General features: G+C 43.0%; 1 long non-coding RNA gene across 1 annotated transcript; it reads right to left on the minus strand.

Annotated features, from left to right (window-relative positions):
* Nucleotides 1–615: 615 nt before the first annotated feature.
* LOC130285425 (uncharacterized) lies at nucleotides 616–25,534 on the minus strand. Its single transcript, XR_008847323.1, has 3 exons — nucleotides 25,453–25,534; nucleotides 1,337–1,417; nucleotides 616–679 (listed from the first exon to the last, which is right to left on the minus strand). It is a non-coding gene; the product is annotated as an uncharacterized LOC130285425 (long non-coding RNA).
* Between the last annotated feature and the right edge of the window lie 681 nt (nucleotides 25,535–26,215).

Below are 26,215 nucleotides of genomic sequence, written 5' to 3' on the forward strand. Positions count from 1 at the left end.
CCTGACTACGATCCTTGCTGCCTGCCCTGACCTTCTGCTACGTCCGACCTTGCTCTTGTCTCATCCCTTGTACCGCGCATATCACAGCAGTCAGAGAGGTTGAGCCGTTGCCGGTGGATACGACCTGGTTGCTACCGCCGCTGCAAGTCCATCCCGCTTTGCGGCGGGCTCTGGTGAAAACCAGTAGCAACTTAGAACCGGTCCACCGACACGGGCCACGCCAATCCCTTTCTGACACAGAGGATCCACCTCCAGCCTGCCGAATCCTGACAGATATCTTCAGGCACTCTCCAGCGAAGGGGTTAATAAATTTAACTGAGGAGGACCAGTAAAATAATAAAGGTTTATTAGTGCAAACAGACACCATGATTCAAGTGGAGGGAACCACGAAGACCAAATAATAAAATCAACTCTGAAAAACTGTGGATTCTAACAGGTATGTCCCTTTTTTAAGTGGACATTACCGTAAATGGAAGCAGAACATACCTTATGGTCAATTTAGGACAGTCAGAAATTTGTTTCCCGACGAGTCCACATTTATAAAACAGGCGAAAAATTCTGAAAACACGGTTTGGAGCAAAAGGTTACCCTAAAGAACTAATAGAAAATGTCTACCAGAGAACAAAATTCCTTACCCAGGAAGATTTTCTATCGGTGAGCACAGGGATTTCCAACAAACCTGAAAGAGAAGAATTGGAGAAAAAAGAAGAGAAATTCACAAGAAGAACCAGAAAAAGGAAAAACATTGAAAACATCAAAATTGAACACCAATTTTATTATCACCTACTCTGCTGGTCAACAGAATATAAGATGAATACTTAAGAAACACTGGGGAATAGTGTTGAGTGGCATGGGCCATATTCGAATTCGCGAATATTCGCGAATATATGGACGAATATTCGTCATATATTCGCTAAATTCGCATATTCGTAATATTCGTGCTTTATTTTCACATATACGGAAATTTGCGTATGCGAAAATTAGCATATGCGAAAACTAACATATGCGAAAACTAACATATACAAAAATTAGCATAAGCGAAAATTCGCATATGCGCTAATTAGCATATGCAAATTTTAGCATATGCGAAAATTCGCACGCCAGTCTTACACAGTAGTATTAGAGCCTTCATTACACCACACAAGCTGGAAGCAGAGAGGGGTGATCACTGTGATGTGTACTGTGATAAAAAATAAATAAATAAATAAAAAAAACGAATATTTGTAATTACGACTATATAGTGCTATATTCGCGAATATTCGCGAATTCGCAAATATGCGATATTCGCGAATAAAATTCCCAACACTACTGGGGAATACTAACATCTGACCCCTACCTGAAAGATGTGCTGCCAATGAATTTAGGTGTAACCTTCAGGAGGGCTCCATCTCTGCAAAATATTGTTGCACCAAGTTGGCTGTGGAAACAAACAAAAAGCAAATCAGATTCAAGAGAAACTCTTCAGAAAAAAGGAGTTTATAAATGTTGGAAAAAAAGAGATGCCTTTGTTGCTCCATTATACAAGATCAAAGTACCTCCTTCAGCAGTATACATATGGGGGAAATCTTCCCCATAAAATATCACATGACATGCCGATCTTTCTTTGTCATATATCCAATGTAAAAAAGAACTACATGTGCCATGGTCTCTCCAGACATATTACCGTACAACACAAGGGAGAAAAAAACATGATCTCTATTATACCTATAGATCATATCGCAGCACGTTACCAACAGGGCAGAAGCTTTAGCTAAAAAGGAGATGCTTTGGATCTATTCCCTACAATCATTGAAGCCCCATGGTTAAAATGAAGCGACAGAGCTCATTCTCTTCAGTTCAGTTAATGCTTCTGATCCAGGTATAATTATCAATTTGCGCTAGTTTTCCATCCATATTTGTCACCCTGTTGCCGTACTGACACCGGGGTATTAGGATCCAGTTTGCCTGCCTACAGCAATCTCTATAAATATTTTTGATATATATATATATATATATATATATATATATACCTCTTGCAGCGTTTTTACAATATATGTTTATTATATATGTTTAATATTTCTGTAACTTTTCAGCTTAAACTGGAATTCCTCTTTTATGAAGGAATTTTTAGAACAAATTTTAATCGATTTAGTACTTTTATACTCACTCAGAAATTTCCAGCCTAACACCATTATTACTATTATTATAACTCACGTTCCTAAGTAATATACTTTTTAGTCTTATATTATTTAAACTATTATTATAGCTTACTGTTGAAGAACGTTTTTTATACAGCTATTTTTACTTACCAAAATACTGAGGCCCGCGATGATAAGATGTAACTTCTCCCGCTGCATCACACGGCTGAAAAGACAGCGTCACTAATTCTACTTTGTAATGACATTAGTCATTTTACCCAAAAATCTACGGTGAAACGGGAAAAAAAATCAATGTGCGACAAAATTTATGAAAAAACACTATTTTGTAAGTTTTGGGGGCTTCTGTTTTTACGCAGTACATTTTTTGTCAAAAATGATACCTTATCTTTATTCTGTAGGTCCATACGGTTAAAAAAATCATGAATACATGCAGGAAAATTTATACGTTTAAAATGGTAATCTTTTGACCCCTATAACTTTTTTATTTTTCTGTGTTCAGGGCGCTTTGAGGACTCATTTTTTTGCGCCGTCATCTGAAGTTTTTAGCGGTACCATTTTTGTTCTGATCAGACTTTTTGATCACTTTTTATTCACTTTTTTTGTGGTATAAAAAGTGATCAAAAATGCGCTATTTTGGACTTTGGAATTTTTTTTGCGCGTACGCCATTGAACAAGCGGTTTAAAAAGCGGTATATTTTTATAATTCAGACATTTCCGCATGCGGCGATACCACATATGTTTATTTTTATTATTATTTACATAATGGTTTTTTTATTTTTGGAAATGCCGGGTGATTCAAACTTTTATTAGGGGAAGGGATAATTGAAAGGGTTAATGATTTTTTTACACTTTTCTTATGCAATATTATAGCTCCTATAGGGGGCTATAACATTGCATGTACTGATCTTTTACACTGATTGATCCATCTCCATAGGAATGGATCAATCAGTGTTTTCGGCGATTGAATGCTCAAGCCTGGATCTCTGGCTTGAAGCATTCATTCGGCGATCGGACAGCACAGGAGAAGGTAAGAAGACCTCCTCCAGTGCTACAGCTGTTCGGGATGCTGCGATTATACCGCGGCGATCCCGAACAGCTCCCTGAGCTAGCCGGGCACTTTTACTTTAGTTTTTAGCCGCGTGGCTCAGCTTTGAGCGCGCGGCTAAAGGGTTAATAGCGCGCGGCACAGCGATCAGTGCCGCGCGCTATTAGAGGCGGGTCCCTGCTTCACTATGACGCCGGGCCCGCCGCGATATGATGCGGGGTCACCGTGTGACCCCGCGTTATATCGCAGGACCGAGACTCATGACGTACGCATACGTCATGGGTCCTTAAGAGGTTAAGATACCACTAGGAGCTTTGCCATAGTTTACACTGCAGCAATTATACACTATTGGAGCTGGAATTACCGCAGCTGATGGCACCAGATTTGCCTTTCAATGGGTCCTCAAAAAAGGATTTAAAGTTTGCTCATTTCAATCACCAGGCTCTGTCATTGTGCCGCCATGTGATATCCTCATGCTGCTGGCACATTAAAAGTGTGAATCTATGCAATTTAAATTTAATGAAATCTATGTAATCTTTTCAAGACTGAGGCCCTATGGTCATCATCATATATTACCTCTGGCATTACCAAAATAATCCAATTAAACAGGTTGGAGTAATAAAAATGAAATGAAACATTTGCAGTTCCTCACAGAGTAAGACAGTCGGGGGAGGAGGGGGTTGCTGAGAGGCAGGGGCTGGAACAGTTGGTAGCTCGCCTCGTGGCAGACCACCAGCTCGATGCTCACCAGAATGAGTCCTTAAAAAAATATTTTAAAAAAATAAAATAAATTGAAATTAAATTAAATAAAAATTAAATAAAAAAATCTCTTTAATCACTTCAATTGTGACGCCATATGGTCTCCCAACCCTGCTGCCACATCGAGACGCACTGTAGCAGTGATTCTAATAGCGATGCCTGTAATCTGCATGTCATACTGAATAACAATATTATTTCACTAACACAGCACACTCCCTGTGTGTGTTACGACAAGACAAAGTGTTCTACACCCATATTGAGGCTCTCTATAGGCCAGAAATAGTCCTTTTTAACAGTGATTAAAATAAATTCGTAATGAACCAAATTTTTTCGAGAAATTCGTCGAATCGGCTGAATCGAATTTTCCAAAAATACGCTCATCTCTAGCTATTAGAAGAAGAGGAGGAAAAGGGGCTAAAAATTTTGACCATATAGTGTAAACACATATGTCACGATTCGGCTAGCTGTATGTGGATCCTCTGTGTCAGCGAGGGATTGGCGTGGACCGTGTCGGTGGACAGGTTCTAAGATGCTACTGGTATTCACCAGAGCCCGCCGCAAAGCGGGATGGTCTTGCTGCGGCGATAGCAACCAGGTCGTATCCATGGCAACGGCTCAACCTCGCTGACTGCTGAGAAGGCGTGGGACAGAAGGACTAGGCAGAGGCAAGGTCAGACGTAGCAGAAGGTCGGGGTAGGCGGCAAGGTTCGTAGTCAATGTGGATAGCAGAAGATCTGGAAACACAGGCTTTGAACAACACTAAACGCATTCACTGGCACAAGGCAACAAGATCCAGCAAGGGAGTGCAGGGGAAGTGAGGTATTATAGCCAGGGAGCAGGTGGAAGCTAATTAGGCTAATTGGGCCAGGAACCAATCATTGGTGCACTGGCCCTTTAAATCTTAGAGAGCTGGCGCGCGCGCGCCCTAAGGAGGGGAGCCGCGCACGCCAGGACATGACAGCCGGGGGCCGGGACAGGTAAGTGACTTGGGATGCGATTCGCGAGCGGGCGCGTCCCGCTATGCGAATCGCATAGATGCCGGCAATGTCAGTGCAGCGCTCCCGGTCAGCGGGTCTGACCGGGGCGCTGCAGAGAGAGGAACACCACGAGCAATTGCTTCACATGGGACGAGGACACTGGGAGCGATTGTAGGGTTTCCTCAAAGGCAGGCAGTACAGCAGGAGTGGGAATGGGGAGGGAGGGCAGAGGGTGAAGCTTGGCACGGGGCAGGGTGTCACCAGGACGGGGGCTATGAGGAGGCACGGCACAGTCCCGATAGGCCTTGGGGAGACCAGGCACAGGAGGAGACACTGAGGCCCGACAGATGGGACTGGGAGCAGGGGTGAGGCATTTCTTGCGGCAAGCAGGGCCCCGATTCTTGATCTCCCCGGTGGTCCAGTCAAGGGTGTGAGAATGATGCTGGAGCCTTGGCAGACCGAGGAGGACTTCAGAGGTGCAGTTGGGAAGGACGAACAATTCAATCTTTTCGTGATGGGGTCCAATGCACATTAAGAGGGGTTTTGTGCGGTAACGCACGGTGCAATCCAATTTAACTCCGTTGACCGAGGAAATGTAGAGCGGCTTGACGAGACGGGTCACCGGGATGCAGAACTTATTCACCAAAGAGTCCAGAATAAAATTTCCAGAGGCACCAGAGTCCAAGCCGGCCACGGCTGAGAGGGAGGAGTTGGCAGAAGGAGAAATCCGCACGGGCACCGTGAGATGTGGAGAAGCAGACTTCGTACCAAGAGACGCCACACCCACGTGAGCTGGGTGCGTGCGTGCGTTTCCCAGACGTGGAGGACGAATAGGGCAATCCACCAAGAAATGTTCGGTACTGGCGCAGTACAGACAAAGATTTTCTTCCCTACGGCGAGTCCTCTCTTCCTGGGTCAGGCGAGACCGATCCACTTGCATAGCCTCCTCGGCGGGAGGCACAGGCGTAGATTGGAAAGGATACTGTGGGAGAGGTGCCAAGAGATCTAGGTCTTTTTCCTGGCAGAGCTCCTGGTGTCTCTCAGAAAAACGCATGTCAATGCGGGTGGCCAAATGGATAAGTTCTTGCAGGTTGGCAGGAATCTCTCGTGCGGCCAGCACATCCTTGATGTTACTGGATAGGCCTTTTTTAAAGGACACGCAGAGAGCCTCGTTATTCCAAGATAATTCGGAAGCGAGAGGACGAAATTGGATGGCGTACTCGCCTACTGAAGAATTACCCTGGACCAGGTTCAGCAGGGCAGTCTCGGCAGAAGAAGCTCGGGCTGGTTCCTCGAAGACACTACGGACTTCAGCGAAGAAGGACTGTGGCTGTGGCAGGATCGTTGCGGTCTCAGAGCGGTGTGGCCCAAGACAAAGCCTTTCCAGATAGAAGACTCACTACGAACGCCACCTTAGACCGTTCTGAAGGAAATTGGTCCGACAACATCTCCATATGCAGGGAACATTGAGATAAGAATCCACGGCAGAGTCGGGAGTCCCCATCAAACTTGTCCGGCAGGGACAAGCGGAGGCTAGGAGCGGCCACTCGCTGCGGAGGAGGTGCAGGAGCTGGCGGAGGAGATGGTTGCTGCTGTAGCAGTGGCAGAAGTTGCTGTAACGTGGCGGTCAGCTGCGACAGCTGCTGTCCTTGTTGGGCAATTTGCTGCGATTACTGGGCGACCACCGTGGGAAGGTCAGCGAGACTTGGCAGCGGCACCTCAGCGGGATCCATGGCCGGATCTACTGTCACGATTCGGCTAGCTGGATGTGGATCCTCTGTGTCGGCGAGGGATTGGCGTGGACCGTGTCGGTGGACCGGTTCTAAGATGCTATTGGTATTCACCAGAGCCCGCCGCAAAGCGGGATAGTCTTGCTGCGGCGGTAGAAACCAGGTCGTATCCACTGGCAATGGCTCAACCTCGCTGACTGCTGAGAAGGCGTGGGACAGAAGGACTAGGCAGAGGCAAGGTCAGACGTAGCAGAAGGTCGGGGCAGGCGGCAAGGTTCGTAGTCAATATGGATAGCAGAAGATCTGGAAACACAGGCTTTGAACAACACTAAACGCTTTCACTGGCACAAGGCAACAAGATCCGGCAAGGGAGTGCAGGGGAAGTGAGGTATTATAGCCAGGGAGCAGGTGGAAGCTAATTAGGCTAATTGGGCCAGGCACCAATCATTGGTGCACTGGCCCTTTAAATCTTAGAGAGCTGGCGCGCGCGCGCCCTAAGGAGCGGAGCCGCGCGCGCCAGGACATGACAGCCGGGGGCCGGGGACAGGTAATTGACTTGGGATGCGATTCGCGAGCGGGCGCGTCCCGCTATGCGAATCGCATCCCCGCCGGCAATGTCAGTGCAGCGCTCCCGGTCAGCGGGTCTGACCGGGGCGCTGCAGAGAGAGGAACACCGCGAGCGCTCCGGGGAGGAGCAGGGACCCGGAGCGCTCGGCGTAACAACATAATTACTTACCATAGTAACAGACATAACATAGTTAAAAATTTTTATAAAAAGTCTAAAGTCTTTCACTTATGTATAAATGGTGAATTAAAAGACCCATTAAAGGTAATGAAATAAAACGTGGGGCAATGACATTTGAACGTTAAGTCACAGTTTCCTGCAATGAAGATATTTAATATTTTACATAGGAATCTTTTATATACAAAGTTACCAGAGACTTAAGTGACTCTTCTTATTACTAGAAAAATGATGTTATGTGTCTTGTTGTCTTAGAAAAATGTAATTAATATTCAGACAGGCTTTCAATAAAAGTGTGATGTACCAACCAGCCCACTAGGAGTGAATAAAGTCAGATTCTCAAAAAACTACTGTAATTTCTGTTCCAGCGATATTATTCACACCTTTTTTTTCTCCTCACATTTTCAAAGGTCTTTTGTGCTGCTTTGAAAATATTAAAATATGTTAAATAATTTTTTTTTTACAGCCATATTGGATTTTTTTGCACCAAAAATGCCAAGTTTGGCACCAAATTTTTTTGCCAAATTTTACAACCCAGAAAATTCTGGCCGAAACATCTCACGAAATATTCCATGGTTACTAATGCCCAGACAAGGGATAACCATAAATAAAACATTTCCAAGCAGAAAAAAAAATTGTAATAACATTTTTCAATAATGTTTTTTTCAATAATTACTTAAATAACACCTTCGCCCCTCCCAAAAAAAGACAAAGAAAAAATAAACTGTTTCTGTGATTTCTACACTATCAAAAAGCCGGTGTGAAATTGTTGATGAAAACGGGACTCTCACCCATTTAAAAATATCATGTAAAGCAGACAATGGCCCTCATTTACTATTGCAAACCCGACATGTTTTGTCGGGTTGGGCGCCAGATTCTGTCGCATTGCAAGGTCTGTCGCATTGCGCCAGATTTTGCACCAGAATTTGCGCCAGAATTGAAAAAAAACGACTAACTCTGCATTTTATAAGAAAACCCCCAAAAGGGGCGTGGTCGCCAGGTAAAGGGGGCGTGGTCTCCAAATATGTGGTATGACTCCATGAAATCACATTTTTCTAATTAGCTGAAGTCAGGAGATTGAGTTCTAAGGGATACAATTTAATAAACGCAAAACATTTACATCCAGTGGAGAATATTCTCAACAAAATAACTAATATGTATTTGGAGTGGTGTGGTTTTTATAATAAGAAAATAAATACCACTTTTTTACAGTGAACAATTGTTTTCGTTCACCGGGTCCTTCTTAATTAAAAGTGATTTATCAATGAATTGCTTTAATTAAAGCTAGATTAAACCTAATAGTTTCCTTTGACTTTGTCCAATTAATTAGTTACTTCAATTAAAGCAGAAGATGAATACATTTGCCAAGATCCATTTAAATCTACACTTCATGAACCAGGAAAAAAAAAATTTCATGCAGATATTATCATTAAATAATGGCTATTAAAAAGGTTGTCAGAAACGTATGATGTCATTCCGGTACACTTGGAATTTAATGGTGGACTTGCGGTTTGCAGCGAGGCACCCAACTTATCTGGTACATGGAGCGAACTTCGCTCCATGCTAGATGACGTGCAACCATAGTCCTCACGCTCCCTCCCATAGACATGAATGGAGGGGGCGTGGCGATGACGTCATGAACAAAGAAGCTCCAAGCTTCCGTGTTTTAAACGCTGCGGTGTTGGCCCAGAGATTTCGGAGGGTCCCAGCAGATGGGTGTCCTACCACTGGGACCACCAGTGATAAACTGTAGCCTGTAGAGGAATCTAGTTTTTAATTCCTATGTACTACCACTAGGGATGAGCGAATCGAACCTGCCGAAAAAGAATGTGAATATTGCTGCGATTCGATCACGTGAATTGCTTCATTAAACTCCATTTAGTGCGGTCCAGGCTCCAGGGCATCTAAAATAGCGGAACCACATGGGAGGACATGGGGCAAGGAATCCTGGAAAGGCGGGAACAATGGTAGGCGGGATGACCCTGAATCACATGCAGGATGCAGCTTATCAGCAGCCAGTCACCCCTGTGATGTCATAGCCTTATATAATCGTCAGCCATATTGCAGCCTGTCACTTCAGCCTTTCACTGCAGAAAGATAGATAGGGACAAAAAGCGCTGTGTTGCACAGAAAAGCTTTTTCCAGCAGTGACTCACCTCCTAGTCAAGTCAGTGTTCTGTTGCACAGAGAGAGGAACAGAGAGCAGTGTGTGTTTCACAGAAAAGCATTCTTACTGCATAGATTCACCTCCCAGTTACTGTCTACAGCGTTCTGTTACAGAGAGCAGTGTGTTGTACAGAACAGCAGCAAATCAGCTAAAGCACAAATCCTGCCTAAAAGCACTGATAGGGAAGGTAGTGGGATTGAGATAGAAAGTGCAATTATGGATGTAGTACACAGCGATTGTGTGCTGCGGCACTGGTGTGTACTGCTGGTGTTGTGCACACATACTTTTTTAAGCGTACTATAGCATTTTTCTGCTCTCAAAAGTGCATACCACATGCATACATCTAATTGGTGTACTATTTTGTTCCTGTTAAAGTCTCAAGGGCCTAGATACTGCGAAAGGCCAGGCCTTTTTTTTGTCATCTGACAGGAGAGGAGGAGCAGCCAGATGAACTAGAAGGTTATAAGGAAGGCGAGACAGAGGACCCAGACCCACCGTGGCAGTATGCAGTGGAGATAGAGGCTGGGAGTTCCTCCAAGTCACTTGCACAAATGGCACGATGCATGCTCAGTTGCTTGTGTAGTGACCGCTGAATTGTCACTATTCGGCAGCTGGATGACTTCTGGCTCTCCACCCTATTGGACCCTCGCTTCTGGCACAAAATGGGGGCCTTTCTTACACCCACTGAGAGGAAGGACAAACTTGACCTACTACAGAGACATCCTACTTAGTCAGTTGGCCGATGCTTATCGGCGCCATCGTCCATCCTCGCAGGTCTGACTCGGGGAGCCCTCTGCGCTCACCTTCCACTGCCATGGCTGTTGGGGAGGGGTGGGGTGGCCAGAGCACTACCAGCTCCATCAGCAGCAGCCTGAGTCTACAGTCGCTGATGAGTACCTTTCTTCACCTGCATAGTGAAGCAAATCATCATCAGCAGGTAAACCTGGAGCAGGACCTGAACCAGCAGGTGTTGGCATACCTTGATATGCCCATGCCAACACACCTTGAAGATCTGCTAGACTTCTGGGCAGCCAAACTTGATTTGTGGCCACAAACAGCAGAGTTTGCCCTGGAAAAGCTGTCCTTCCGGCAAGTAGTGTGCCATTAGAGTGGGTGTTTAGTGCGGCGGGGGCCATAGTAACCCCAAGAAGAACTGAGACATTACCTCAGCATTTTTATGGTAGCACTAGCTACCATAAATATTCAATTTCAATTTGAAAATTCATCTTTTAATCTTAGGGTTTATAAAGTCCTATGGTCTCCTCATCTACCGCCAAATCCAGGCTGTGCCATTCAGCCACTATATGTTCTCCTCATCTGGCGCCAACTCCAGGCTGTGCCATTCAGCCACTTTATGTTCTACTTATGCTGCTGCCAACACCAGGCTGTGCCATTCAGCCACTATATGTTCTACTCATGCTGCCGCCAACTCCAGGCTTTGCCATTCAGCCACTATATGTTCTACTCATGCTGCCGTCAACGCCAGGCTGTGCCATTCAGCCACTATATGTTCTCCTCATGCTTCTGCCACCTCTAGGCTGTGTCATTCAGCCACTATATGGTTTACTCATGCTGCTGGGCCTGGGACATTACCAAAAACATTTTTATGGTAGCACTAGCTACCAGAAATCTTCAATTTAAATTTGAAAATTCATCTTTTAATCTTAGGGATTGTGAGGCCCTATGGTCTCCTCATGCAGCCGCCAGCTACAGGCTGTGTCATTTAGCCACTATATGGTCTCCTCTTGCTGCCGCCAATTCCAGGCTGTGTTATTCTGCCAGATTATGGTCTCATCATGCTACTGCCACCTCTAGGCTCTGTCATTGTGCCACCATGTGACATGTGACTCCTTGTTGGATTTGGTCTTTTATTATTTTATTATTATATCTTAAAAAAAAAATTATTTAAATAAAAAAAAATTGATGGAAGAGTGATAACAGTGAACCATAACTTATTAAATGAAACATTCACAATCAGGGGGGTGCTGAGAGGCAGGGGCGCAGGGGCTGGAACAGGTGGTATATTGCCTGACGGAAGACCGCCAGCTCGATGCTCACCAGAATGGGTACTCAAATTTTTTAAATAAATTTAACCCCTTAAATGGGCACTGTCATCAACTTTATTTTTTGATATGTTGTAGTACTTATGTACTACAACATATCTCTAATATACTTCCATTATTTATTTTTTATTTTCCGTGGTGATATTTACGTTTAAAAACCGGCCACTAGGGGTCACCCTCCTAGTGGCCGGCTGCAGCCAGGCGTGACGTCACACCAGAAAAAGGACTGTTTTTGGCTGGGCAAAATCAGTCCTTTTTCTTTTCGGCTGCGCTTGCTCCCTGCCTGTCAATCAGACAGGCGGGAGCGAGCGCATTAAACGCCGGGGCTGCATGCATTGGCTGGTTATAGTCGCGCGCAGCCCATTCATCCCCGCCCCCGACATGTACACTGTAGTGGAGACGGCGCGCGCACACTAGTTATCAGTGCCGCGCTGATGCTCCACTACTGTTGCTATGCAGGCTACTCCTATACTCCTCCTCCCCGGGTATCACATGTGCAGATAAACAGGGAGGAGGAGACCCCGCAGCAGCCTGCCATGCGTTCGGCAGATCATCTATGTGCGCTCCCTACGCGAGCGCAGCATAGATGAAGTGAGGGCGGAAGTCTTTGCCTAGAAGGCGTCAGTGACGTGCGCCTGCTGGGAAAGCCAGCTTCCGGTAGAGGAACGAGCAGGGAGCAAGAAGACGTGCAGATGACCGCTATGTGAGTGCCAAAAATTTTTTTTAAAGGCAGGGAGGGGGTTATGGATAGATTACCTATAGGTAGGGACAGAGTAAAATAAATGTGAGATGGTGGGAGCTACTCTTTAAGGACTCAGCCCATTTTGGCCTTACGTTTTCGTTTTTTCCTCCTCGCCTTCTAAAAATCATAACTCTTTTATATTTTCATCGCCAGACTAGTATGAGGGCTTGTTTTTTGCATGACCAGTTGTCCTTTGTAATGACATCACTCATATCATAAAATGTATGGCGCAACAAAAAAACACTATTTTTGTGGGGAAATTAAAAAGAAAAACACAATTTTGCTAATTTTGGAAGGTTTACGGTAAAAATGACATGTGTTCTTTATTCTGAGGGTCAATACGATTTAAATTATACCCATTATTAGAGACTTTTATATTATTGTTGTGCTTAAAAAAAATCACAAACTTTTTAACCAAATTAGTACGTTTATAATCCCTTTATTTTGATGACCTATAACTTTTTAATTTTTCCGTATAAGCGGTGGTATGAGGGCTAATTTTTTGCGCCATGATCTGTACTTTTTTTATACTACATTTGCATATAAAAAAACTTTTAATACATTTTTTATATATTTTTTTTTAATAAAATGTATTAAAAAAGTTGCAATTTTGAACTTTTTTTTTTTTTTTTACGTTCAAGCCGTTCACTGTACGGGATTTTTAACATTTTATTTTAATAGTTCAGACATTTACGCATCCGGCGATACCAAATATGTCTATTAAATTAATATTTTACGCTTTTTGGGGGTAAAATAGGGAAAAAACGGACGTTTTACTTTTTTATTGGGGGAGGGGATTTTTCCCTTTTTTTTTACTTTAAATTTTAAATTTTTTTACATTTTTTTACACTTGAACAGTCCCCATAGGGGACCATTCATAGCAATACCATGATTGCTAATACTGATCTGTTCTATGTATAGGACATAGAAAAGATCAGTGTTATCGGTTATCTTCTGCTCTGGTCTGCTCGATCTCAGACCAGAGCAGAAGTCGCCGGGAGCCGGACAGAGGCAGGTGAGGGGACCTCCGTGCGGCGTTCTGAATGATCTGATCGCCCGCAGCAGCGCTGCGGGCGATCAGATCATTCATTGAAATTGCGTACTGCCGCAGATGCCGGGATCTGTATTGATGCCGGCATCTGAGGGGTTAATGGTGGACGCCCGCGAGATCGCGGTCGTAGGCCATTGCCGGCAGGTCCCTGGCTGCGATCAGCAGCCGGGATCAGCCGCGCATGACCCGGGCATCGCTCCGATGCCCGCGGTTATATACAGGACGTAAATGTGCGTCCTGGTGCGTTAATTACCAACGCACCAGGACATACAATTACGTCCTGCGTCCTTAAGGAGTTAAATAAAATAAAATAAAATTTACATAAAAATTCTCTTTATTCTCTTCAATTTTGACGACATATGGTCTCTCTGCTGCCACATCCAGACACTCTGCGGCAGTGATTCTAATAGTGATGCCTGTAATCTGCATGTCATATTGAATAACAGTATTATTTCACTAACACAGCACACTCCCTATATGTGTTAGGACAAGGAAAAGTGTTCTACACCCCTATTAAGGCTATAGTGTCTCCTCATGCTTCTGCCACCTCTAGGCTGTGTCATTCAGCCACTAAATGTTCTCCTCATGCTGCCGCCACCTCCACGCTGTGTCGTTTAGCCACTATATGGTCTCCTCATGCTGCCAACACCTCCACGCTGTGTCATTCAGCCACTATATGGCCTCCTCATACTGATTCCACCTCTAGGCTCTGTCATTGTTCCGCTCTGCTATAGTGATTCTAATAGTGACGCCTCTAATCTCCATGTCTTACTGAATAACAATATTATATCACTATCCCAGTACACACTTTATTCGTGTTACAGCAAGGCAAAGTTTCCTGCACCCCTATTGAGGCTCTCTGTAGGCCAGAAATAGCAATTTTTTATAGCGATTCGCTGCAAATAAATTCATACTGAACCAATTTTTTTCGGAAAATTCGGCGAATCGGCCGAATCAAATTTTTCAAAAGTGTGGCTCATCTCTAACTACCATTGTGATGGAATGAGGCATTAAATGTAACCCAATTTAAAATTATTCAATCATTTACTGTCTGTCTTCTCTATAAAAAAAAATGTATTTTTTAACGCCTTACAATTCCTTTAGTTTTTCATAGAACATAAACGTTATGTCCAATTGACCTTTTAGCTTGTAGATATGACTTAAGGGGTTAACAAGAATGTGGTACTAAAATTCAGATTTTGAAGATGATGTTCCAGCTAGACAGGAGGTCCCATCAATACAGAGTCAGCTGATCAGAAGGGGTTACTGGGTATGCAGTCTAGATAGTTCAAAAGCCTGAAGATCCACTTATACAATAGAACACTGGGAACAAAACCTAAACTACATGATATCAGAGGCACCTGGCAGGGGTAGGCACCTGTTAAAAATAGCCCACTGCTTACCACCATCGGACCTCAAGACCAAGCTCGGACTGGCTTGGTTTCAAGCAGTGCTGATTGGACTGACCAGCTTCCTGTCCGCAAGGCTGGGGGCCATGGAAACAGGGGAAAGCTGTCTTACAGTGCCGATCACAGAAGTAGACACCAGGTTAATATATGACTACTATTTACAGAGACATCTGAATGAAGTAGATTCTCATTAACACAGTGTTTAAAGAACTGTATTACCCCTTAGGGACACAGACAATTTTCATTTTTTGCCATAACTTTTTTACTTTTCCATCTACAGACCCATATGGGGCTTGATTTTTTTTGCACGAGCAATTGTACTTTGTAATGATAGTAAAACTGGCATAGTATCTTTATTCTGTGGGTTAATATTATTAAAATGATACCCATGTTTACACATTTTTTTTTATGTATAAAGTTGCCCTATTTTGACCCCCTATAACTTCCTTACATGTCCCTACAGTATATGGGGCTCTATGGGTACCACTTTGGACTATTACTATATTTGAATTTTTGATAACTTTTTAAAATTTTGTTCTGGGAAATGATGTGACCAAAATCAGCAATTCTGGACTTTTTTTTTTTTGTTTGTTTTAACGTTTACCCAGTTTACCGTACAGGATGATTACCATTATATTAAAATAGATCGGACAGTTATAAAAACAGTGATACCAATTTTATTTTTTTCACTTTTTTTGTAAAATGGTAAAAAGGGGCATATTTTTTTTTGGGGGGGGGGGGACGGCATGTTCAATTTCTTTTTCAAAAAACAACTTATTTTTACTATTTATTTAACGTTTTTAAACTCCTCATAAGGAACTCTTTATAGCAATCTATTGATTGCTATTACTGTTTAGAGATTGTCTGGCATTGTTATAGCATTCAATAGTAATATCAGTATATACTTGTACAGCCTGCCGACATTTTCACTCATTGGACCCCAGTGTTGGTGAATGTAAACACAGCAACTGCTTAAATTGCCATGATCAGTATTGATCATGGCATCTGAAGAGTTAATGGCTGATAGTAGCTGGGACTTGCCATCTATGAAGTGAGCACAGTTCCTGTGCTCGCTTCATAGTTGAAGTGCTGCTTAGGATCTAATTGTACAGGATGTACATTTGCATATGATCTGATAAAGGGGTTAAAATATTATTATTACATAGATAAGCTTTAAAAAATTAAAATAATTTTTTTTTTGTAATTTTGTAACCAAATTACAATACTTATCTTTCACAGTATAGAACAGGGGTACTCAACTATTTTTAGAGAGGGTCCGCTTATTTAGGTCTGACATCCGGTAAAGGTCCGAGCTGAACGCTAAGGCCTGGTTCACACCTAGCGGCCTCAGTGCCATGATGGAAAGTGCAAACGAGCAACTGAAGTATGGAGGGTGTATGAACTGAATACTGCAAGAGACTGTACCCTCTGAATATAATACTGCCGCACACTGTACCCTCTGAATATAATACTGACGCACACTGGGCCCCTGAATATAATACTGACCCACACTGGGCCCCTGAATATAATACTGCCGCACACTGTACCCTCTGAATATAATACTGACGCACACTGGGCCCCTGAATATAATAATGCCACACACTGAGCCCCTGGTATATTACTGCCACACACTGGACCCCTGAATATATTACTGTGACACACTGTGCCCCCTAAATATAATACTGTCACACACTGGGCCTCTGGTATATTACCCCCACACACTGTACCCCTGAATATAAAACTGCCACATACTGTGCCCCTGGTATATTACTGCCACACACTATTCCCCTGCAATATTACTGCCACAGGCTATTCCCCTGCAATATTACTGCACACACTATGCCCCCAAATACATTTTCGACAAACACTGTGCCCTGTACCGACTAATTGTATCTCTGTGCCCCAAAGAATTATTGATGCCACTGTACCCCCAGAATTAATGATGCCACTGTGCCCCAGAATTTATTATGTCATTGTCCCCCAGAATTAATTAGGCCACTGTCCCCCAGAAATAATGATGCATCTGTGCCCCCAGAATTAATTATGCCACTGTGCCCCCAGAATTAATTATGCCACAGTCCCCCAAAATTAATCATGCCGCTATGCCCCCAGAATTAATGAGGCCACTGTGCCTCCAGAATTAATTATGCCACTGTACCCCCAGAATTAAGGATGCCACTGTGCCCCCAGGATTAAGGAGGACACTGTTCTCCCAGAATTAAGGATGCCACTGTGCCCCCAGAATTAATTATGCCGCTGTGCCTCCAGAATTTATTATGCCACTGTCTCCAAAAATTAGTTATACCACTATGCCCCCAGAATTAATTATGCCGCTGTGCCTCCAGAATTATGTCACTGTGCCCCCAGAATTAGTTATGCTGCTATGCCCCTAGAATTAATGATGCCACTGTGCCTCCAGAATTAATTATGCCATTGTGCACCCAGAATTAATTAAGTCGCTGTGCCCCCAGAATTAATGATGCCGCTGTGCCCCCAGAATTAATTATGCCACTGTTTCCCCAGAATTAAAGATGTCCTTGTGCCCCCAGAATTAAGGATGTCCTGGTGGCCCCACATGAACTTTTCCACTGTGATTCTCCAGCTATTGCAAACTACAACTCCCATCATGCACAGACAGAAGGTCATGATGGGAGTTGTAGTTCTAAAACAAATGGAGAGTCACACATGGGGGAACACAAATTTTTCCTGAGCTTTGGCTCCCGTCCCAGGTCCCGCACTGCTCCGCTTCTCTGGTCTCTTCTAGTCAGGCCTGGCCAAAGCAGTTTATGTAGGCATCGCTAATCGTGCCGCCTGCATCACAGGAGAATCGTCAAATGGCCGGGCAAGGAACAAAGTGCTCCTTTGCCGCGACTATTAATTTGTACTGGCATCTTAAAGACACATATACAAATGAATGAGTGGAGATCCAGCTGGCGGTCCGGATGACTGATGGCCGCGGTCCGGTCAGGACCGTGGTCTGCCAGTAGAACACCCCTGGTATAGACTGTAGTTTGACTGTCTCGGGTATAGACTGTAGTTTGCTACAGAGCTGCATTCACAGTTCTGCTGGTTGCTATTGGAACGAACCTACAGTTTGTCAATAAATCCTAGAGAAAACTAGAGGCAAGCTCTGTATAGACAATGAACAACCAAGAATGCTGGGAAATTCTACTGACCTGTTTTTGCTTCTTATATATATTTTAACTCTGTGATTCTGCTGCTAGTAACCATAGGACCCCTTTGATCCACTCATATAACCCCTCTCCAATCTGATCTTATAACTCACAGTCATCATCAGAGGTTTACACGACTGTTGGAGCCTGCAGAGGAAGTTGTGGAATAACAATGTGGTTTATCAAAATTAGTGTTAGTTCCTCTAACCCTGGGAAATAAGACATGAAACTATATGTCAGTTTGGTGTGATATAAAACAATGACAGAAATAACGGCATATATACATTACAGTCAAGTTCTGTTTCTGATAGTAATCTCTGTACAATCTCTGTGCTACAGAATATGGTACAACGTTATTCTTTAACAGCTCAGAAGACTGATATTTGTGGAAGAGGTTTACAGGTTCTTCTGCATTTAGCACAGGGTGCAACTAGATAATGTTTGTGAAACTTTAGCTGCTTCTTTCCTTCAAGCATTTACCAGATACATGTAAGGCCATGATGAAGCCAAAACCTGATGTTTAAAAAAGGACCATTTGTCTACCTGGTCAATATTGTGGATCTATTGGTAAATTGCTACATGAAAAAGCTAAACTTCAGAAAAAATTTGGTTCGGACCGAATTTATTTGCTGCAAATCGCTATTAAAAATGGCTATTTCTGGCCTACAGAGAGGCTCACTGTAGAACACTTTGCCTTGTAGTGTTGAGCGGCATAGGCCATATTCGAATTCGCGATATTTCACGAATATATGGACGAATATCCGTCATATATTTGCTAAATTCGCATATTCGTAATATTCCCATTTTATTTTCGCATATACGCAAACGTAAAAATTAGCATATATGAAAATTCGCACATGCAAAAATTTGTATATATGAAAATTCGCAAATGCGAATATGTGCATATGCGAAAATTCGCCCGGCGGTCTCACACAGTAGTATTAGAGCCTTCTTTATACCACACAAGCTGGAAGCAGAGAGGGATGATCACCGTGATGTGTACTGTAGAAAAAAAAAACTGAATATTCGTAATTATGAATATATAGTGCGATATTCGCGAATAAAATTTGTATTGCGAATATTCGCGAGCAACCCTATTGCCTTGTCCTCACACGCATAGGGAGTGTGCCGTGTTAGTGAAATTATACTGTTAATCAGTATGACATGCAGATTATAGGTAGAGATGAGCGAACTTACAGTAAATTTGATTCGTCACGAACTTCTCGGCTCGGCAGTTGATGGCTTATCCTGCATAAATTAGTTCAGCTTTCAGGTGCCCCGGTGGGCTGGAAAAGGTGGATACAGTCTTAGGAAAGAGTGTTCTAGGACTGTATCCACCTTTTCCAGCCCACAGGAGCACCTGAAAGCTGAACTAATTTATGCAGGATAAGTCATCAACTGCCGAGCTGAGAAGTTCATTACGAATCGAATTTACTGTAAGTTCGCTCATCTCTAATTATAGGCATTGCTGTTTGAATCACTGCCGCAGAGAGTCTGGATGTGGCAGATTTTTAATGCAATTTTTATTTAATATAATTTGAATTTATTTAAATTTTTTGATTACCCATTCTGGTGAGCATTGAGCTGGCAGTCCTCTGCCAGGCGAGATACCACCTGTACCAGCCCCTGCCTCTCAGCACCCCCCTAACTGTGAAAGTGTGATTGTTTCATTTAATCAGTTATGGTTCATTGTTATCGCTCCAAGCTGTCTCAATGGATTCTTGTGATAATTCCACAGGTAATATGACGTCGACGATTATTATTTTTTTTTAATTTAAAGTTAAGACACTTATATTTGATTCCCAAGTTTAATGTCTTGGTGTTTACTTTGAACTAATACTGTATGACCACAAAACCCAATCTAACAAGGACTCCCATGGCGACACAATGACAGAGCCTAGATGTAGCAGCAGCATGAGGAGACCATAATTTGGCAGAATGACGAAGCCTGGAATTGGCGGCAACAAGAGGAGAACATATAGTGGCTGGATGACACAGCAAGGAGTCAGTGGCATGATGATGAAACAATAGGGCTTCACAACCCCTAAGATTAAAAGATGAATTTTCAAATTTAAATTGAAGATTTATGGTAGCTAGTGCTACCATAATTTTTTTTAGGTAATGTCCCTGGCCCAGCAGCATCAGTAAACCAATTAGTGACTGAATGACACAGCCTGGAGCAGGCGGCAGCATGAGGAGACAATAGGGCTTCAAAATCCCTAAGATTAAAAGATGAATTTTCTAATTTAAATTGAAGATTTATGGTAGCTAGTGCTACCATAAAAATTTTAAGGTATTGTCCCAGGCCCAGCAGCATCAGTAAACCATATAGTGGCTGAATGACACAGCCTGGGGGTGGTAGCAGCATGAGGAGACAATAAGGCTTCACAATGCCTAAGATTAAGACATGAATTTTCAGGTGACGGAAGCATGAAGAGACCATATAGTGGCTGAATGGCACAGCCTGGAGTTGGCGGCAGCATGAGGAGACCATAAAGTGGCTGGATGGAACAGCCTGGAGTTGGCGGCAGATGAGGAGACCATATAGTGGCTGAATGGCACAGCCTGGAGTTGGCAGCAGCATGAGTAGAACATACAGTGGCTGAATGACACAGCATGTAGGTAATGGCAGCATGAGTAGACCATATAGAGGCTGAATGACAAAGCGTGGAGGTGGCGGAAGCATGAGGAGACCATATAGTGGCTGAATGGCACAGCCTGGAGTTGGCGGCAGCATGAGTGGAACATATAGTGGCTGAATGGCACAGCCTGGAGTTGGCAGCAGATGAAGAGACCATATAGTGGCTGAATGCCACAGCCTGGAGTTGGGGACAGCATGAGAAGAGCATATAGTGGCTTATTGACACAACATGGAGGTGGTGGCAGCATGAGGAGACCATATAGTGGCTGAATGACACATCCCGGAGGTGGCAGAAGCACAAGGAGACCATATAGTGGATGAATGGCCCTCATGCTGCTGCTGCCACCTCCAGGCTCTTTCATTGTGCAGCCACATGGTCTCCTCCTGCTGAAGCTTCCACCTCCAGGCTCTCTGATTAATAAATCACAAATACAATTACATTTTCCCTTATAAATTACATATAACATAAAATATGCATCAAAAACGCTAGTCCTTGTTCACACACTGTAAAAAATACATATGAAAACACACAAAATGTAATATGCAATAACTACTGCCGATATTGTTACCTTCTGTGATTTTTTAGTATACATATATTTTGATATGTTCCATTTTTTATTTTAGGGATATTGCATATTACATTTTGTGTGTTTTCATATGTATTTTTATAGTGCATGAACAAGGACTAGCATTTTTGATGTTATATGTAATTTTTATGCTATATGAAATTGTATTTGTGATTTATTAATCAGCTCAATATATGTCTGTTAGGCGATACATGTATGTGTAGCTTATCTGCATTATTTAATTGGTGCTATGAAGATGTATTTGGAGTTTAATTGCTAACTTGTGTTGCAAGGGTCAATATCCTCTGGTATATACACTAGAGGGTAGTGCGAAGAAAAGGAACGGAAAAGGAACCACTTTGCCGGTATAAAAGATATCTTTATTCTTCAATGTTTAAAATTCGCCTCTTGTGGTATAGAATGCAGACAGGTGGGGGGTTGCGCAGGGACGCGAGAGTACAGAGACTACGGCTCCGTTCCCGGAACTTCTTCCGGTCTCCGCCACTGCTATACACTATGAAGTTGTGCCTAATGTTTTTTCTCCTGTGAAGTATATATACTAGAGTATTTGCCCTACCTGTCATGCCTGAAGAAGCTGCACATGCGCAGCAAATCGTATTGCATCTTGGTTCAAACAAAGTCCTTGTTTGAAATACTGCGACTCCTGCTCCATTCATTCCAGTCAGCACCAAGTTTAATCCTGTGTTACTCTGAAACTTCCATTTAGATTGAATTTACCTATCAGGAAGGTTGCAGACGGGACATCGTGCTAATACATACACTGTCTATTGTTGCATATGCAGGTACACAACCCGTAGCAGTAAGTGGCTGCTCACCCCTCCCCCATCCCTGGCTCATTATTATACCAGTGATACTCCACTATTGAGTGCCTTTGCTCTCTATAGCCTGCTGTTAGGGAAAATCAAAAGGTAAATCAAAGCTTCCCTCAAGTCTCTGACCACTCATAAAGATCATTGCAGCTGCCCCTTGTGTAAATAGCAGTGTACCTACTGATGTACAGTCTGTCCACAGTCCTGCAGTGTAATATCCTCTTTCTTTCCCTCTCACTTTAATTGGCAGGCTAATTTTCAGTAGCAATATTTCAGTACTTAACAAAACCCCTTCCTTGCTCTGCTGTTGTTTATTTTCTTTCTTCACTTTATTGCTCAAAGATTTGTAGTATTTTTCTCCTCTACAGATCCCAACGAATGCTGCAGTGAATGCCCAATATGGAAGTATGGCCGGTAAGTATTATTACTCACAAATTTTTGCGCAATGAGACTTCAACTTGGATCACACATATAGATTCAACAGGGAAATTCAAGCCTGGTTGAGTATATACCTAGTTGAGCATAAATTAGTTAAATACATTACAAGCACTTAAGTACATTACTTTCAGGAATAGGAACAGCTGCACAAGAGGCAAATGATAAATTCCCTCCACTACTTGCAAACAGACCAGCTCTGGTCTTGCCCCCTAAGATGTAGGGAATGAAAAATAGCTGTGTATAATGGAGGGGTCTTTCAGGAGCTCAGTAAGTAAGATCACTAAAATCACCTTGTCACTACTCTGCAGGGTTAATCTTATAAAATGATTCTGGTTTATAAGATTTTTTTTTTAAATGATAACCATCAAAAGGGTACTTCATTGCAGAACATCTAATCCCTTATCCCAGTGGTCAGACCCTCAGCAGTCCGACACTTATCCCCTATCCGGTGGATAGGGGATAAGATGTTCTGCAACTGAGTACCCCTTTAATAATTTGATAGACAGTAATTCTCCAATACAACATCATGTCTGCATCTGCTGTACTGTAGGTCACTGTGGGGAATGTGACATTGTTTACAGCCCTATATGTAATACCTTAATGCTACCAAGGAAACAATTTCAAAACTTTAGTACTAACAACAAGGATTTATGTAATTTCCTATTAGACTTTTTGTAGTTGTTCCAAATGGTGGATCTCTGCTTTAACACTTTATTGGCCTTTATAATTTCCAATTTCCTGTGTTTTTATTTATTAGTAGATTTTTTTTATTTGCCTTCGCTGAGTTGTGAATCTTTCCACTATAAACCATTTTTATACTAGTACATGTTCCAAAATGGAATCTGCTTGGAATACATAAAGATAGACAGATTGGACAAGAGCAGAGTGTACCTTTGGCAGAAGACACCCTCTTGTCAGCCTTGTATCCTGAGCAGCACATACACCGTCCAAATTATAATTGCCAATACTCCTACTGACTGAATGTGCCCAGACACTTGTATCATTCTGTCTACTTGCAGATTGCTCTTGCAAAAACATGATGCAATTACATGATAATACATTGCTGTATTGTACACATTCCTCATACAAGACATAGAAGGAATATTAGAAACATTATTAAGAGGGTTTCTGACAAAAGTAAAATATGTCTGAAAACTAAAATATAATAACAATAATGTAAAACATATTCATCAAGTGTAAATATTGCCATAGTCCCTTGGAGGACTTGTACTGACATCAAATGGGTACTCCACCCCTAGACATGTTATTCCCTATCCAAAGGATAGGGGATAACAAGTCTGATCACAGGGGGCCTGACCACTGGGACCCCCGCGATCTCCGTGCTGGCGCTGCAGCATTACAATCACAAAAGCGTTGGGCTTCCTTGATCGTAATGTCATGCCACACATCCTTCATTCTTGTCTATGGGAGGGGTGTTGGGACGGCTAGTACACAGTTGTCACACGTCCTCCCATAGATATAAATGAAGGGGGTGTGGCAGCTGTGATCGCCAGTCATCCGGCACAGAGCGGAGTTCGCTCCGTGCATCGGATGACTGGGATGCTGCGATGGAGATAGTAGGAGTCCCCAGCAGCCGGAACCCAGTGTTCAGACATGTTATCCCCTACCCTTGGGATAAGGGATAACATATCTAGGGGCGATTACCCTTTTAATGCTATGACCAGCGCTTGACTGATATGGTGATCTGTTAGGTACAGCCATCATTGTTGTAGTCTAGTCAAAAAAAATGAATCAGGGGGAGAGGGGCATGAAATTGTTGCGTGGGGTGGAATACATCAAATACAGCAGGTTAAGAATAATGCATAGGCCCCTTTCTAATATCTAATAGGATGACAGCAGGGTGGTAGCTATAAATTACTTTTGTAACTTTCAAAAAATTTCTCGTCATACATAATGTGCTCCAATAGACCATAGCCCCCTTGCTTGTAGGGTCATAAAATAGCTTTACCTTTACAATTTGCACATATTACGTTCACCCCATTCAGCTTAGCTTTATGAAAATGTCATAAAATATCACCCATCCACAGGATAGCCCACAAACGTCAGATTGGTTGGAAGGGTCCCAGAGAAGACAATAGGCATCCAGGCAGAGATTAAATACACTCTTTAATTTCAAACTTTGTATAGCTCAATAGTAGAAGCAAATATAAGAAACTTTGTAATACACCTATATACAAAAACACTTATTTCTTCTGCTTTCAAACTTCTTCCCTCTCTTTTCTCTTTATAGACTGTCCGAAAATCAGCTATGTTTGGTTTTGATCTGCTCAGCATTTGTCTTGTAGCTCACTCAGGGATGAAATTCTAAGCAATACAAGTCTATGGAGGAGGGAAATTGGAAGGGGAGACTGCGAGAGACAGAGAGACTGCAAAGAAGGGCTGTAAGTAATAGATTGCACCCCAGGGCTTTATACACCGTTTAAATTGTGTACTGTCTCTTATCATGCCTTTCAGTCTGCTGCTGTTGTTTAGTTTGGGCACAGCAATATAGAAGTGCAGGCTCTCCCCTCTGTGTATGTACAATTTATGGCAGACACCATAGACATAAGGGTTGCACCTGCGAGCTCTGTGGAATTGCATCAAAAACACCTTTGTCTATTTAATCTAGGCCTCCAGTAGTATAACAGAGCTGTCTTTAACTCATATGACTTATATATCACAGGTTTATGAACATACTGTATGAATGTAAGTAGCAAAATCAGGCAATGACAGAGGGAAGCCAATTACAACATAAGTTCACAAGTCAAAATCCTCTCACATAGGCAAATAGTAGCTTTCAGCAGCTGTGTGGCACAAATAATAATAGCGGAAAGAAGCTAACCTATCCAACTATAAGAGGAGGGGAAGAGACAGAGGTACAGAGGGAAAAGAAAAAGGAAAAAAGGGGGAGGGGGAAGGGAAAGAGGAGAAGGGAGAGAAGACATGGGGACAAGAGATGGTGGTCCACAAGAAAAACATACCTCACAGAACGGTCACAGGTCCAGGCAGTTCTAGCTCCAAGAGTCATATAGGGCTGCGTTGAGGTGGGCCCAGGCATTATACTGCCAGGGTGGAGGCCATAGGCATGCTGGGGGTGAAGGAGGTCCCTGAAATCTGTGGAGGAGATAAAGGTAAGCCATGGAGAACAGATGGACAGGTGTTTATCCACTTGGCAGCGACAATAAGCCAAGAGTTCTACCATACTATGGAGGTGAGCAACCTCCTGAAGCCAGGACGAAACATCTTCACCTTTTGTATACAATGGAGGTGAAGGAGATGGAGGAGGAATTGTGTTATTGTGAGGTTATGGCAATTGCATAATTTCCCATTACACTGCCGCAGGCTATGGAATTCTCCAGTCAAGCTTTGCTAATTGTCATTAACAGAACCATTACCAACAGAAAGTGGACACTTCTCTGGCACTTGCTGGATGTAGGTCCGCAATGAAGATTTCCAACTTCAGAGTGGTAGAGATAAAACAGTGTTTTTATTTGAACAAATTGGGGTGACAATGCGTTTCGAGGGGATAGCTCCCCTCTTGAGGACCTGATGAAGAGGGGAGCCATCCCCTCGAAACACGTTGTCACCCCAATTTGTTCAAATAAAAACGCTGTTTAACCTCTACCACTCTGAAGTCTGAAATCTTTATTGCAGACCTACATCCAGCAAGCGCCAGAGAAGTGTCCTCTTTCTCCAACGCCGCCGCAGACTGTGGAATTCTCCAGTTCTATGACCGTCCCAGGA

Source organism: Hyla sarda, chromosome 8 (genome assembly GCF_029499605.1).
Source record: "Hyla sarda isolate aHylSar1 chromosome 8, aHylSar1.hap1, whole genome shotgun sequence".
Lineage (NCBI taxonomy): Eukaryota > Metazoa > Chordata > Amphibia > Anura > Hylidae > Hyla > Hyla sarda.